Source organism: Rhinatrema bivittatum, chromosome 4 (assembly GCF_901001135.1).
Source record: "Rhinatrema bivittatum chromosome 4, aRhiBiv1.1, whole genome shotgun sequence".
Lineage (NCBI taxonomy): Eukaryota > Metazoa > Chordata > Amphibia > Gymnophiona > Rhinatrematidae > Rhinatrema > Rhinatrema bivittatum.
This window is the reverse complement of record NC_042618.1, coordinates 61,506,809-61,521,879: the sequence shown is the minus strand read 5'-3', so window position 1 is coordinate 61,521,879 and position 15,071 is coordinate 61,506,809. Positions and strand designations below refer to the sequence as shown.

The 15,071-nt window shown below is 41.3% G+C and overlaps 1 protein-coding gene across 2 annotated transcripts in view; it reads left to right on the top strand.

Moving 5' to 3' along the window:
* The first annotated feature begins 6,435 nt into the window (after positions 1 to 6,435).
* DAAM1 (dishevelled associated activator of morphogenesis 1) overlaps positions 6,436 to 15,071 on the top strand; it is a 323,492-nt gene continuing 314,856 nt past the window's right edge. For both annotated transcript variants that reach the window (XM_029598202.1, XM_029598200.1), the window contains exon 1: positions 6,436 to 6,567. The gene's annotated coding sequence lies outside the window, so the exon portion shown is untranslated. The remainder of the gene's footprint in view (positions 6,568 to 15,071) is intronic.

Sequence of the window (15,071 nt, the reverse complement as noted above, 5' to 3'; positions counted from 1 at the left end):
AAATGCCTTCACATATAAAAGTGAGTCAGCCTGTCAATACTATAAAGTTAACTATAGTATCTGAAACAAACATTGTATTGAAAGTGCATAATAATAGAACAACAAAAGAGAATCTTGCAGTAATGTATTAAAATAGTTTATTTCTGTTAATTTATAGATGGTATAGGATTTAGATTAGGGGTATGCAGTGCTTTTTTGTGTCTTTTTTGCTCAATTTCATTTTTAAATGGTTCATTAGGGTTTTTTGTAATTTTTTCCCTAATTTTGTGGTTAGCGCACACCTGTCTCTCTCTCTCTCCCCCCCCATTCACTCCAAATACCACTCTCTCTCTATCACCAGTCATCCCGCCACTCCAGTATCTTTCTCATTGGTCACCCCTCAACCTGTGTGTCTGTCTCTCTCACCAGTCACTTGCCACTCCATTCTCTATTTCTCTCACCAGTCACTCCCCCAACACCATTCTCTCTCTCAACAGTCCCTCTCCATACCAGTCTTACTCTCACCAGTCATCTCCTGCCCCAGCCAGTCTTACTTTCTCTCACCAGTCACTTCTCAGATCAGTCTCTCACTCCATTCTCTTTCTCTCACTAGTAACCCCCAACCACTCTCTCTCACCAATCACCCTCACACACATCTCTCTCTGTCACTAGCGCACCTTACACCAGTCTCTCACTGTCTGACCCATCAGTCCCATAACAATCCCTCTCTCTCACCATTCACTCCCCAATCTCTCTTACTCTCACCAGTCACCCCTCTCACCAGTTACCTCCCCATACAAGTCCCACTCTCTCACCAGTCATCCCCTACTCATTCCCCCTTAATAGTCTCTCTCTCTAACCAGTCACCTACCCCCACCAGTCCCTCTCACTCACCAGGCCACAAGACAAGAGGACAAATACACACCTCAGCAAATTTAAAAAAAGTGGGATACTTCCTCCAATAATCAATCAATGACAGCAAATCATACACCAAGAAAATTTAATGTTCAGTGCTGACCGCCCTCCTGCCTGCCCAGTGCTACAAGTGCACTACTGCTACACTATCCAGTGTATGTAGAAGGAATGTTGCACTTAAAGAACTGGCACTGTGCAGCTGTGCGCAGCCACCACCAGATATTAATATAAACTGAACCACTCACAGAGGTCAGTGGGCCACAGGTGAAAGGTCAGGTCACAAGACAAATGACAACCAGAAATCTAGAATATTAAAATCTTACACTAACTGGTAAATTGTAAAAGAAATGCGCATCTTAAGCACTCACGAGAGAAAGAGAGAGAGAGCGAGACTCTATATAGGGTCAGTCTGATGCTCTATATATAGGTACCACTGTAGAGGGGCACTTTGAATCAGGGTGGGTTTTAAGGAGGTGGGTTGGGGTTAGGGGTGGTGGTGTTAGGGTTTCCCTCCCATTCATTTGCATAATTTTGTATATATTCCAAATCCTGCTGCTTATTTATTTATGCTTGGAACCCATATGATGTTAGTCCTCCCCTGTAATGCATGTTGGGTGTGGGCTTGGTCCTCTGAAAGCAATGAGTATATTGAATTACAATTACAATATAGTAAACCTCCCAAATGAAAACCACATTAACTGCTAGCACTCAAACAGTAACAACCCTACTATGAAAAAAGCAACACTGCAAATATTACACCAGGCCCTAAATCACTGATACAGTTCCTATAGATCCCTATACAGAAACTACAGACTACCAGAATACCTCCCTTTGGCTATACATGCAGAATACAGATGGACCCTTACCAAATACAGAATAAAGAGACTATAAAATATAAACAGAAACATGCAGACTGAAACTGAACTGGAAGCTGCAACAAGCTAGACTCTGTATGCAGTGTAACAATGGAAAAAAAGAAACAAGACCATTATTCATAAAACATCAAACAAAATCTCTCTTTCTCCATACCTGTGAATTTTTGATTTCCAGTCACCCTGCGATTTTCATGGAGGGGTAGAGGGGGAAAAGGAAAGGTAAAGGGGCTGCATAAACATTTTCTTCTCATGTATATACATATTCATTCTCTCTCATACAGATGTATTCTCACACATCCTCCCTCTCTCATGGCTGACATACTGTAAACTGACATGCTCTCTCACTCTCTCACACATGCTCTCAACGATACACAAATGCTTTCACATGCTCTCAGATAATCTTTCACTGATACACATATGCTTTAGAAATACACTCGCTCATGTACACACATGCTCATATATGCTCTTTTTCACACACACACCTGCTCACATACATTTATTTCAAACATTTTTATACCGGCATTCTGAATTCAATCATATGCTCTCATGCATGCTCTTGCTCAAATATGCTCTCACTGACTCACACACACATTCTCACTCACATATACTCTGACAGACACACATATGGTCTGCCTCTCACTCAAACCCCAACTCAACCCCACCCTCTCTCGCACACATTCTGACTCATGCTGTGACTTGCTGCCTCTCTCTCCTGATGACTTCAGCCACCAGCGGGTTGGGATCCGCTGGCATCCATTGAGCCTCTCTCTGTTGGGTTGGGTTCTGCTGGGGCTACCAGGCCTCTCTCTTTAACTCTCTCTCTCCCAGTGTCTTCAGGCACACTCCCTCCACCAATTGATCACTGGCCTCGCTGATCGGGTTTTACGGTGTCTGGTTACCCTCTAGCTGTTCCTGCTGCCGCTGGCTCTTCTCCCTCCTGTGCTGGTTAGATCCAGCCTTTTGACCAGTGTGGGAGGATGAGTGGACTGGGAGCAGAGTGCAATGGGGGCTCTCTTTAGCTTGATGTTGGCTTCAATGCGTAGGTGGTGGGTGGCTGCAGATTTCCTTTGGCCCCACATCTGCTGGGGGAGGTGGCAGTTCTTTCGTGGCTATGGCAGGCAAATATCAGAAGGGTAGCAAACCCACTTCATGCTAACAACCATCAACAAGGCCACCAGACTGGAACAACCTGCAACTCAAACAAGAAATCTCTCCGGTACCCACCTATGCCTATATTTTATACCCCTGTATATTACATCCTCCAAAATGGACACATTCCATAAACAAAGCGCACTTATGATTGACTCGGTGACGAGACTAACGCTGCGACGATTCTTACGTCGCTTATGTAACCCGTCAGATACCGTAACCCTCGATGATCACGACGCTTACATGTAAACTAGTCCTGCAATGATCATATGTAGCCCGTCCGAGAACGAATGAACCCTGTAACCCGTTACATCCACGATTCGCATACGTGATACACCCGATTCAGCTCGAACCTTGTAAACCATTGTGATAGCGATACCGAACGATGGTATATAAAACTCGACAAATAAATAAATAAAATATATTTTTTTTTTTTTGCTAGAAGGCAAGAAATTGTTTTGCTCTGCCTTCTGCCCCCTGATATCTGCCACCCTAGCACAGATCTAGTGTGACTACTGACAAATTGAAACCTGCTACTACTCAGTTCTTAACTAACAAATATCTTCTAGTTATACACTGCACATTAAATGACTGTAGAAGAGAAAGGAAATTATTATAGTTTGACACCACAGATTGTTAAGTAATAAGTCTGTCATACGTTTTTACTTTTTTTTTTTTTACATAGCAGGCTGCAAACCAGGAAAGCAAATCCTGCTGCCACTCCTTGTGACCTGGGGTAAGTCATTTCACCCTGTATCAGGGTTTAATTTGTGGGGGAAAGGCCTGAGACACAGTTCCAGCATTTCTTTTCAAGACTTAAGAGGCAGAGCAGCAGGGGTGTCCTGCTCCAGCCCCTCCCCTCCAGGCAGCCTGCAGGGAAGAAGACAGAAGGGCCCAGTGCTAGCCAGTGAAGAATGGCAGGGGGTTGAGCACTGGTGGGAGCTGGGATAAGGAGGAGGAATAGTGTGTTCTGTTTATATATGTGTGTGAATGACTGTGTGTGTTTGGGGCGACAGAGAATTCATACCCAGCCCCTGATTCCTCTCACTTGGCCCTGACCTTGCTCCCTCCCACCCGGCTCCACAGTTCCACTTCCATTTTTGTTTACAAATTAAGCCCTGTCCTCCATTGCCTCATGTACCAAGCAAAGGGGGTCACTTATTTATTTATTTATTTTAAGTTTTTCTATACCGGCATTCACAATAGATATCGCATCATGTCGGTTTACAATTAACAAGTGGATAGGTAACAAAAAAGGTAAAAACTAATATTTATCTTAATAATAATAATAATAATCGTAGTAATAATAATAATAAAACATTAAACAAGAGAAGGCTAAGGTATGCAGTTACAATAAAACAAGGGAGTAATACAACTTGGAGCATAGAAAAGAAGCAGGGGATTAAATCGAAAGAACGTAAATGCCAGTCAATGTGCTTAAGGCATAGTGAATTGTGTTTATGATGTAGGAATATTAATTATAAGGAAGGGATATTAGTTGCCGTGAATAAGGCAAAGTCTGAGTGCTTAGTTAATGATGGAGTAGGTTCAGTTTAGTTCAGGAAAGGCTTTCATGAATAGCCTAGGCCCCTTAGATTGTGAGCCTTCTGGAGATAGGGACACACCTACAGCACCTGAATGTAAACTACTTTGAAGCATCATGAAAAGGTGGAATATTAAAAAAATAAATACATTTGGAACTAGGGCTGGAACCCAGCGCCATGAGCATTCATTCACAGCTATCCAAAGATTGTTTCCCCTGTTTTATATCTCATCTCATCTTACTTGGAATCTATCTACCCCTTGGGATCCTTGCCAGGCACTTGTGACCTGGCTTAGCCACTGTTGGAAAATGGATGCAGGGCTTCATGGACCGTTGGTCTGACCCAGTATGGCAAGCCTTATGTTCTTATGTTATGTACCTTTCGTCCACTAATTATAATGGCAGGTCTTTTCTGGGGGTTATGCACAAGGGCTCCCTGTCACCCTCGGCCCCAGATGTCGCCATTGCACAACTCAGACTTCCTTCCACCAGGGGCTGTGAACGCTAACAAAGCGGCATCTCCAGCCCCAGCTGGCACGGGAAGCAAAAGCCGGGTCCCTTTTCAGTAACACTGCCAGTTCTTTTAGGTGGAAGCAAAGAGAGGTTCCTGAAGAATAAAAATCAATTTCATTTAATAAATAACTTGTGAAAGTTTTTAATTATTTATGTCACTTTTATATACATTCGTTTAGTAACATCACATCGGTTCACAATTAATGAAAGGTCTAGCAACAGCGTTTTACAAATGAATGATTAAACTAGTTTACAAATAAATTATGTGAAGTAAATCATCAGTTACATATTTGTCATATTATTACTATGAACTTTAACAATAAAGATCCAACATTCCAGGGTTTATATTTTTAAACATCTTGTCTCAGCCTCTCCGCTCTACCTTGAAGCGCCAGATTGATTGTGTAGGACACGAGCCAGGGGTGGGAATGTGGGGTAATAGGACCCCCCTCTCCGCCCCTTTGTGTGTAGCTCTAGAATAAATAGTGAATATTGGATATTAATAATACCTGGATTGGTCACCTATAAAACCTGTAAGTTCACTCAGTGCCAGTAAAGGTCCTTTACATAATAATCTACACTATTTTGTTACAGAGCTTTTCATAGGTTTGCAAAGAGCATGATTAGCATACAGGTGAAGTACTTACAAATGAGTGTGCCCCCTTTGCAGTTAAAAAGTACAATGTGCTCAGAGATTTGCCAAACAGCTGCTCCAAATGTGTTTGTCAGGTTGCTGGTAAAGTTCAGCATCACTAATGCATTACAAATATCATAAGAAAGATTTGCAGTTTTTGCTCCACAAGCAGAACCTATTCTAGATAAAGATAAAGCAAAGGCACTATATTTCGTGCAGAACATTTTTTATGGCAGGGTCCTTGTCCAGGGAGCTGAGAGATCAAAGAGTATCACTACTTTCTTGAGCGCTGACCGTATATCTAGCACAGAGGACGGTGAACACTTGAAGTAATTAAAATTTAAATTAACACTGCATACGAGTAAAGAGGTCTCTGGGCTAAAGCGCGTATTCCACCCAAGATTAAGAGAGAGAATTCTTAAAGTATTGTTATAAAAGGAAAGACGATGGCAATCTGACAAGTTAGGCACAAAGTTGGAAGAAACAATCTGAAAAAGGCTATTTTAGTTGGGACAAAGAGGATGCAAACAAAAAAATAAATAAAAATGAGACATACAGTGGAAGAAATAAAAGCGCTTCAGGTGATAAAGCTAAACAGGATGCATAAAAAAGGCAAATCAGAAATGAAATATATAGGAAGCAAACACACCCCAAGGTCAGTATCCCTACTCCCGTATCTGCACCGTCGCCGCACCTCCGCGAATCCCCCGGTGGGTGCAGTATCAGCCTGTGCTCGGCCGCGTGGGGCGGGGGAGGGAGGAGGAGGAGGAGGAAGAGGGCAGGAAGTGACGCTGGGCCACCGCGGGGCGGGGCCAAGGCGCTCGCACAGTCCGGGCTCTGGGGCTGCGCTAGAGGGAGCGGCGCTAGAGGAGAGCCGGACAGGACGAGGGAAGGCAGGCGGGCGGGCTGCAGCAGGGCGGCTCCGGAGCAAGCACCATGGCGCGCGGCTCAGCTGCAAGGTGAGTTCGCCCTGGTTACCTGCGTCCCCGAGGAGGCGGGCCGGCCGGCCGGCCGGGCTCGGGGACCGCCGCGGCGGGGAGAAGGGCGCCTTTCGCTCGCCACGGAGGAAATGGGGAGGGAGACTCGCTTGCCCAGCCGTGGAGCGCGGGGACGGCTGTGCAGGTTCGCGGGGGTCAATAGATTCCAACCCCCGTCCCATTGAGCGGCAGCTGCATCTCTGCTCTGTGTATCGGCAGCCAGAGGTGGGTTTAACATAACAAAGGAGCTGGTGAATCGAGGACTGTAGGGCGTGAAAGGCAAAACAATACTTTATGTATTGACTCTTCGCAGTGTGTTATTAGATTAATATTGGCCGAGGGAAGGGGAGGAATATGTTAAACGGACTTACCGTGAACAGATGCTTTCTTTAGAGTTTAAGGCATGGAAGTGAAGCTCTGTGTTGGTGGTGGTCTATTGTTAAGGAAACGTGCTATCGCTATTTTAATAAAAATGAAAATAAATCTAAAGTGTCTGACATTTGAAATAAACATAATGGTTTGCTGGGACAGATTATTAGAAGTTGTGCGGGGAATATAGCCCGTATTAGTTGCCATGTACTAGTCAGCTCTGTAGCCCAGTGTTCATATTATTTTAATACATCTCGTTACGTTGCTGGTCTCAGAAGAGTTTCTATATTGTTGCGCGGTGGGTTATTCCATTATCGGGCAATTACGATTTGTAACGTGTTGTAAAAACAAACATGCTTTAAGAGAGAGAATAGATATACATATGTTTGTCACGATCTGCGCTGCAGCAGCCCTAAGCTTACTTGACAGAAATTGTAAATTGCAATTTCTTGGCTTATGATTACGTGTGTAATTCTAGTGGAAAAATATAGACTAAAGCACATCAATTACAGAATCATTATGAAAGAAATAATGTTCACTTAAGTATGTGAGCTGCTGAGCTTTTCTCTTGTGAGAGAAACTTTTGCATCCCTAAGCATAAGGAACACAAGAAATGCCATACTGAGTCAGACAAAAGATCAGCGTTCTGTCTCCAACAGTGGCCATTCTAGATCACAAGTACCCAATGGCATCCCAAAGAATAGATCCTATCCTTCCTGCTCATCACCAGGGATAAGCAATGGCTTTCACAAGTCTACATGGCTAAATAGTGGTTTATGGATTTTTTTTCTCCAGGAATTTGGCAAAATCCTTTTTACACTAACTGCTTTCACCACATCCTCTGGCAACAAATTCCACAGATTAATGTGTATTGAGTGAAAAAATACTTTCTCCGATTAGTTTTAAATGCACTACCTGTTAGCTTCATGGATTGTCCCCCAGACATAGTACTGTTTGAAAGGGTAAATAAGTTACCTTTTACCCATTCTACCTCACTCAAGATTTTATAGACCTCTTTCATATTCTCCTCTTAGCTGTCTCTTTTTTCCAGACTAAAGAGCTCTAACCTATTTAGCCTTTCTTCATAGGGGAGATGTTCCATCCCCTTTACCATTTTGGTTGGCCTTCTCTGTACCTTTTCTAATTCCACTATATCTTTTTTTTAAGATGGGATGCACACAGTACTTAAGGTGCAATCACAGCTTGGATCAATACAGAGGCATTATGAAATGCATCAATTTGCACTTGCCCACATTACATTTCATTTGCCATTTAAACACACCATCCTCCAGACTCACAAGGTCCTCTTGCAATTTCTCACAATCAGGCCAATGCAATATGGACGAGCAAAAAACGGGCGCTCACAATTGAGCGCCCGCTGTCCTAACATGTGCCCATCCACCTCTCCCGGGTGCAGGATGCAGTATGCTAATGAGCTGCTGCATTAAAAAGTAAGTGCTAGGGGAAATTGTGCGTCCCTAGCACCTCCTTTGTATCTGGTGCCCAGGAGAAGTGGTTCTGCCCAGGTTAGGAAAACGGATGCTCAATTTTACAGGTGTCCATTTTCAAACCTAAGTGCTGTCAAGACATTTAAAAAAAAATGTTTTTTTCCATATTGCTGCTTTCTGAGGTTCCTTGGACGTAATATCACGACTATATTAACTTGGAAGAACAACAGAAAACAGTATTATCTGCTTTTCTGTTAAACTTTTGGGGCTCCTCAAGACTTAACACAAGCTCCGGGGCTGGTGCTAATTTTTGAGGGTTAAAATGTGTGCGTCGGGCACGGTAATTTTTTACTAGCTAATAGCCTCATCAGCATGACATTTACATGCGAAGAACGCTGTTAGCTACTTGCTGGTTTGGATGCGCGTTTGATACGCTGACCCCCTTATTGCATCAGGGGTTATGAATGCGTGTCCAGCCACGGGTTAACCTGTGCGCAAGCCTGAGTGCACTGTATTGCATTGGCCTGAATCTGCTTGCAGTCAAACAGTGTTGAATAATTTGGTGCCATCTGTAAATTTGATCACTTCACTCTCTCTTTTCCAGATTATTTATAAATATAATAAAAAGCACCGGTTTCAGTATAGATCCCTGGGGCACTCCACTATTTACTTTTCTGCACTGAGAGAAATTATCATTCAGTCTTATTCTCTGTCTCCTATCTTTTGACCAGTTACAAATCTACAGACTTTGTGAAATGCCTTCTGAAAATACAGATAAACTATATCAACCCACTCACCCTTGTCAATATGTTTCTTATCCCCTCTGATAGACTTGTAAATCAGGATTTTTTCTTTGCTAATGTTATGTAGTGCTCTACCCCATTAGTCTGTGTTTATCCAGATGGCTAGTAATTTTGGCTTTCAGAATAGCTTCTACATTTTGCCTGGCAGCAACATCAGACTGTATTTCCTGGATCATTTCCTGGCATCCTTTTTAAAAATGGGTGTTGCTTTGGCTACCCTCCCATCCTCAGGTACCGTAAATGATTTGAATGAGTAGTTTATAGTAAAAATCTTCAGTTTCATTTTTTACTTCTTTCAAAATTCTGGAGTGTATACCATCCTGTCCTGGTAATTTTATTATTTTTTAGTTTGTCAGTTTGCTCTGTTACATTCTCCTGGTTCACTTTGTTTTGATTCAATTCCTCTGAATCATCTCCCGCAAAGAATGTTACCAGTGTAGTTATCTCCCCAACAACCTCCCCACTAAACACTGAAGCAAAGAATTCATTTAGTTTTTCTAGTATGGTCTTTCCTTTTCTGAGTGCCACCACTTCTTCCTCTGTCATTTAGTGGCCCACCTGACTCCCTCCCAGGCTTCTTGCTTCAAATATACTTTAAGAAGTTTTATTTTGAGTTTTTGCAATTCTGGTAAGAGGCTATTAAAGCCAAAACCACTATTTGAACTCTCTTTCTATTTGTATTGATGACCTCAAATATTCTTTTTCTTTTGTGTATTTGTTTTTATTCTAGATATTCCTTGTGCATGTTAAGGGTACATTCTGCTTGTTTCTCGGTGACATTTTCTTATTATGCGTTACTATATTTTGATATGATCTTATCTGCAACATTATTGTAATCACACTGCTTCTTGTTACATGCTGATAAGTAGATAGAAAAAAAAAGCTTCTTTAGAAATTCTTGTTTGGTTTGCCTTATTAATGCTTTGCATTGGACTTTCTAGAGCTTATGCTCTCTCCTGTTTTCTTTGTTTGAATCCAACTTTAGTTTTTGAAAGATGTCCTGTTCCATCTCCAGTAAAGAACCCATTGTTGATCATATCAGTCTATTTTGCCTTTCAACAAGGAAGTAAGTCTCTTCATGGTAGCAATATCTGCCAGTGTCATTTTATAATAATAGGCATAGATTTCCAAAAAGAGGCTATCATCAGTCATGCAGCATTTAACATGTGAGAGACTAGCACTTGTGGTCGCACCCACCCACTTAATCTGGTCCCATCTATTCAATAAACACAATCTGACTGAAAAATCAAGCTGTTGGTTAGTGATCAATTGAATATATCTATGAACTTTAGAGCAAACATTTTCAACAATACTACAGTCCCATCACATGTGCAAGTATGAGGCATCCCTTCCACAACCCTGCCAATATCGTGGGCAGAACACACTGAATTTTGTGAAATAAATAGGATATCTGAAAATATGATGTCATTTATACATTAATTCTCAATATTTATTACAGATAGAAAGTCTTGGAAGAGAACACCAGATTGCTTACCAGTCAAAATAAGCTTTTAGCTTGCCATTTAACCATGCTGGCAGTCATTTGGTCTTCTTTCCACCTTTTTTTTGATGCATAGAATGCATTTAATCTGGGCTTCCAAGATGGTATTTTTAAATAGTGTCCACATCACATGCAAACTTTTAACTTTTGCAACTGTTCCTTTTAGTAGTAGTCTAACTAATTTCCTAATTTTAGTAGTTTTCCTTAACGTCCTCCCTTCAGTGATTGTTAAATTCTATTACATTATGATCTCTGTTGTTAAGTAGCCCTATGCTGTTATTTCTTACACCAGATCCTATGTTGCAGTGAGGATTAGATATTGAGTAGTCCTCCCTTCTTGTCTGTTCTGTGAAATGCTCCATGAAGCAGTCATCTATGGCATCTAGAAACTTTACCTCCCTAATATGTCCTGATGAGACATTTATCTAATTAACATTGAGTAATTGAAATCTCACATTGTCACACAATGCCAATTAAAATGAAGCTGGTTAAAAAAAGCATGTATTGACATCAATGCTCTCATGGCAGACATAACTCTTCCATGCCACATTCATAATGCTGTCTCCCTTACACACTGATATGTGACGTATATTGTCCATATGGGTATATTATACAATCAAATGTGCACCTGGTTGTGTAGAATAAAACAAGATAGAAGTCCTGTAGGAGACACAATGCAATGTGGAATCTCTATGGATAGAAATTCAGTGTGTGATGGGGAACAGTATAGCCGTCCACCTGGCCAGAATGAAGAGACAGTGAAATGCTAACAAATTAGGCAACACAATAATATTAATAATAATAAACATTATTTGCCTGAAGAAAATCATAGATTAGTCCAAGCATCAGATGTAGTATTATTTAGAGTTCAGACTAACCTTTGGGTTTGTCCAACCTACTGGAGACAAAGGTACAAGTAGTATCCTCCAGATACTTTCCAGATTCTTTAAAGACAAGGTTACCTGCTTCTTGGTCTCCTTTTTTTGTCTTCACCATATAGAAGTGTGAGCCATGATTCAGCTCCTGAAGTATCTGCTGCAAAGTCCCAGTGGGTGTACTTGGGTGCATAAAGTATTGTCACCAGCAGGAAAAAGGAAGTGGCATTGTCCTTGTATATGTCACTAGTGAAATCCCAGCTTGAGTATTGTGATCTGTTTTGGAGGCTGTAACCTTATAAAGGGATCATAAGGATGTAAGTGGCTAAGAAAAGGGCTCGGAAAATGGTACAGGGCCTGCAATGTACTTTTACAACAGTCAGAATGTACTCACTGGGGGTGCGGGAGGGGGAATATGATAGAAACATTCCAGTATTTAGCAGGCTTTGTTAGGGTACATGAAGGTGCAGTTTTCTTTAGAAAAAGAAATTGAGGGGCAAGGGGCGATGATATGAAGTTGAAGAGAAGGGAAGCTCTGAGAAAATATTTCTTGATGGAGAGGATGATACGTGCCTAGAATAACCTACTAGCAGTGAAACCCAAACTGGAAGAGGTGACGTATGCTTGCACAAATATAGGAGGCAGAGCTAAGAGCGGGAATAGGGGGCAAAGGAGTGGATGAGATAAAAAAAAAAAAAAAAAGGTAGGGGCCTGCGTATGGAAACTTATGTGCATATCTACCTGGAACCTCAGAGGACCAAAAACAGGAGATGACGTAAACCAACTTAGGATTGTACTTTTTTCTTCAAGATGTTTGATCCTCAGCATCATACTGCTTTATTATGTTTCTTGCACTGTCCTGAGAGAGAGAGTTTTGACGCTGACCTTTCCTCAAGTGATTAGTGATTCAGTGAGGGAGAAATCCACCTCTTTACCCGTGACGGTTCATCTAGCGTTTTTGAGTTGAGGTCACACATTCTTAATCCTCTATTGACTTTTTGAGGGAGACCGTTGCCTCCTTTGGCGTTCCAGGTGATGGGTGGTGGCCTGATGATGCTCTGTGAGTACACCACACCAATGGCACTGGACAGACAGGGCCCATGACTGTTCATGCGCATGGAGACAAAGTCAAGGCAGTCCCAGAGCAGGGCACACACTTCCCTTTCAAAGTTCCCTTTATGGAGGTGAAAGGATTACATTGTCGTGGAGAACAGACCCTGTTCTGCTGCTTCCACCCTCACTGGCAGCTTTTAAGTGTGTTGTATCTCTCAGCCTTTTCCATCAGGTTCATCTTTTTTTTTTATGTAGTACTGTTGTGAAGCTGAGTCATTTCAGAAACTCAGGATTTTGTAGTTTGAATTGCTATATTCGGTTTTAATCAACCAGAACACTTTTCATGTCTGGGCCTTCTCTGCACTATTTTTGCAGTGGGGTTGGGGAAGATCAGATTAAAGCCTCAGTAATACTAACTGGATTCTTAACCATTCCGGTTCACCTGTTTCTTGGCGCTGTTAATTCTTTTGGTTTGAGCCCTAGGTCAGGTCTTTCCTAATTTTTCCTATGAACCCCCACAGCCTTTCGGGTTTTCAGGATATCCACAATGAATATGTGTGGATATTTTTGCATACATTGGAGACCCAATGCATATTCATTGTGCACAACCTGAAAAACCGAAAAGCTGTGGGGTCAATAGGACAGGTTTGCGAGTCACTTTCGTATTTTCAGATCTCTTGCCAATACTGAGGTCTTTTCTCTGAAATAAAAATAGTTGTTATATTGAGAGAAATAAAGTTCAATTATTTTAGACAGTGATAATTATATTGGAGATTCAAGTTGGTTTTCAGCAGCAAATATATAGCTAGTTATTTTTTACATTTGATTGTATACTAGTTATTCCCTAATTTTTTTGTTCAATAGAAAAATTACATATACAAACACAAATATGAACAAAGGGCTTTACAAGGCAGCATTACTTAATAAGTAATTATTCTGAATATATTTAGTTCCTATATTACTGTTGTTCAAGTTTTTGAAAATTCTTCTTCTTCTTCCTTAAGCATGACCACCACTGTAAATCTAAGTGAAGGAAGGTGATATAGTTGCCAAACCCTTTAGAACCCTCCGCAAGCAGAAACTACACTCATCAAAGTGCAGCAGGGCTACAGCAGAAAAGGGGGTAAGAAGGAGTGTATCCATAAGAAAAAGGTCTTTAGCCAATGTCTACACATCTGCTGAAGAAAGATTATAAAATGGAATAATTGAGCTACTCTTTACTTTTGTAGTTGATGAATCAGTGAGGTATTTTTATACAAATCCAACAATGTTCATTTTATAATAGTGAGAAATACAATTCCCACGATGCACTGCACTCTTTTTTTTTTTTTTTTAAAGATGGTGTTTATGCATAATCCTCTATTGTATCGGACAAGAGGGGGATGATGTCATTTGCTAGCTTTAGTTTACAGCGGCTTGCAAGGAAATTGGTGAACTAGATCCTGTTGTGGCTGGAAGTCTAGAGCTGGTTGAAATGATGCATGAATTGCTCAGGTAAGAGAAACTGTTTTGCTTTTGTTGCTGGGCTGTGTTGCATGTCTGAGAAGGAAGATCTTAGTATTTGATCGGCAGCCTGTGAGGTTTCAGTGGTGACTGATCTACAGGAGCAGAGAGAGAGGAGGTAAATACTAAACCAGTCATTCAGGTTATGGGTGGGACCAGAAACAGGACAGCTCCCATGATTCCTGTATGTAAAGGGTATTTGCTTTCAAATTTATTACTGGAAAATGTCCAAAAGAAATTTTGCTGAAAATCAGAAACAAATAGTCTCCTCCACTCCTTCCTCCCTTCTCCCCACATACACGCACGTTCTTAGTGCTTAATTTTGAGACAAGGGGGGATGATCTCCCATCTGTTCTGCTACCGGGATCAATGCATTCAAATTCATTTCACAGAACTGCAGCTGCATCACTGATGTGGCGTCTGCTTGTCCTTGTGTATAAGCAGCCAGACCCCCTCTCTTAACAAAGAGCCTGACGATGCATAGAATTGTCTGAATGAAATGCAAAATTAATACATTCACTTGGGCAACAACCTTTTCACAATTAAATAATTCAATGAATGTCAGTCGCCTGTGATCATGATGATAAAATACCAGATCTGTTCACAATCAGCTTTTTTTTTTTTTTTTTGCTAATTGAATTTAGAAGATGAAAGGGGAGCTCAGTGATTGTGTTACTCTTGTGTTAACTAGGTAAAGTGACCATTGCCTTTTGACAAAATAGGTTTGCAAATAACTTCAAAGAACTTCTGTCATTAAAGTTCTTAGTATAATTACATTGCAGAATGCCATGAGAGACTTTGTGGAAATTAAACAGCCAATACATCATTACCAGTTCAAAAGGCATTACTGCCAAATGCTTTTTTTGGGGAGCTAGTACAGCGAGTTACACGTTTTTATGTTTTGTGCTCTTTCCAGTAACTGATTGTGATGGGA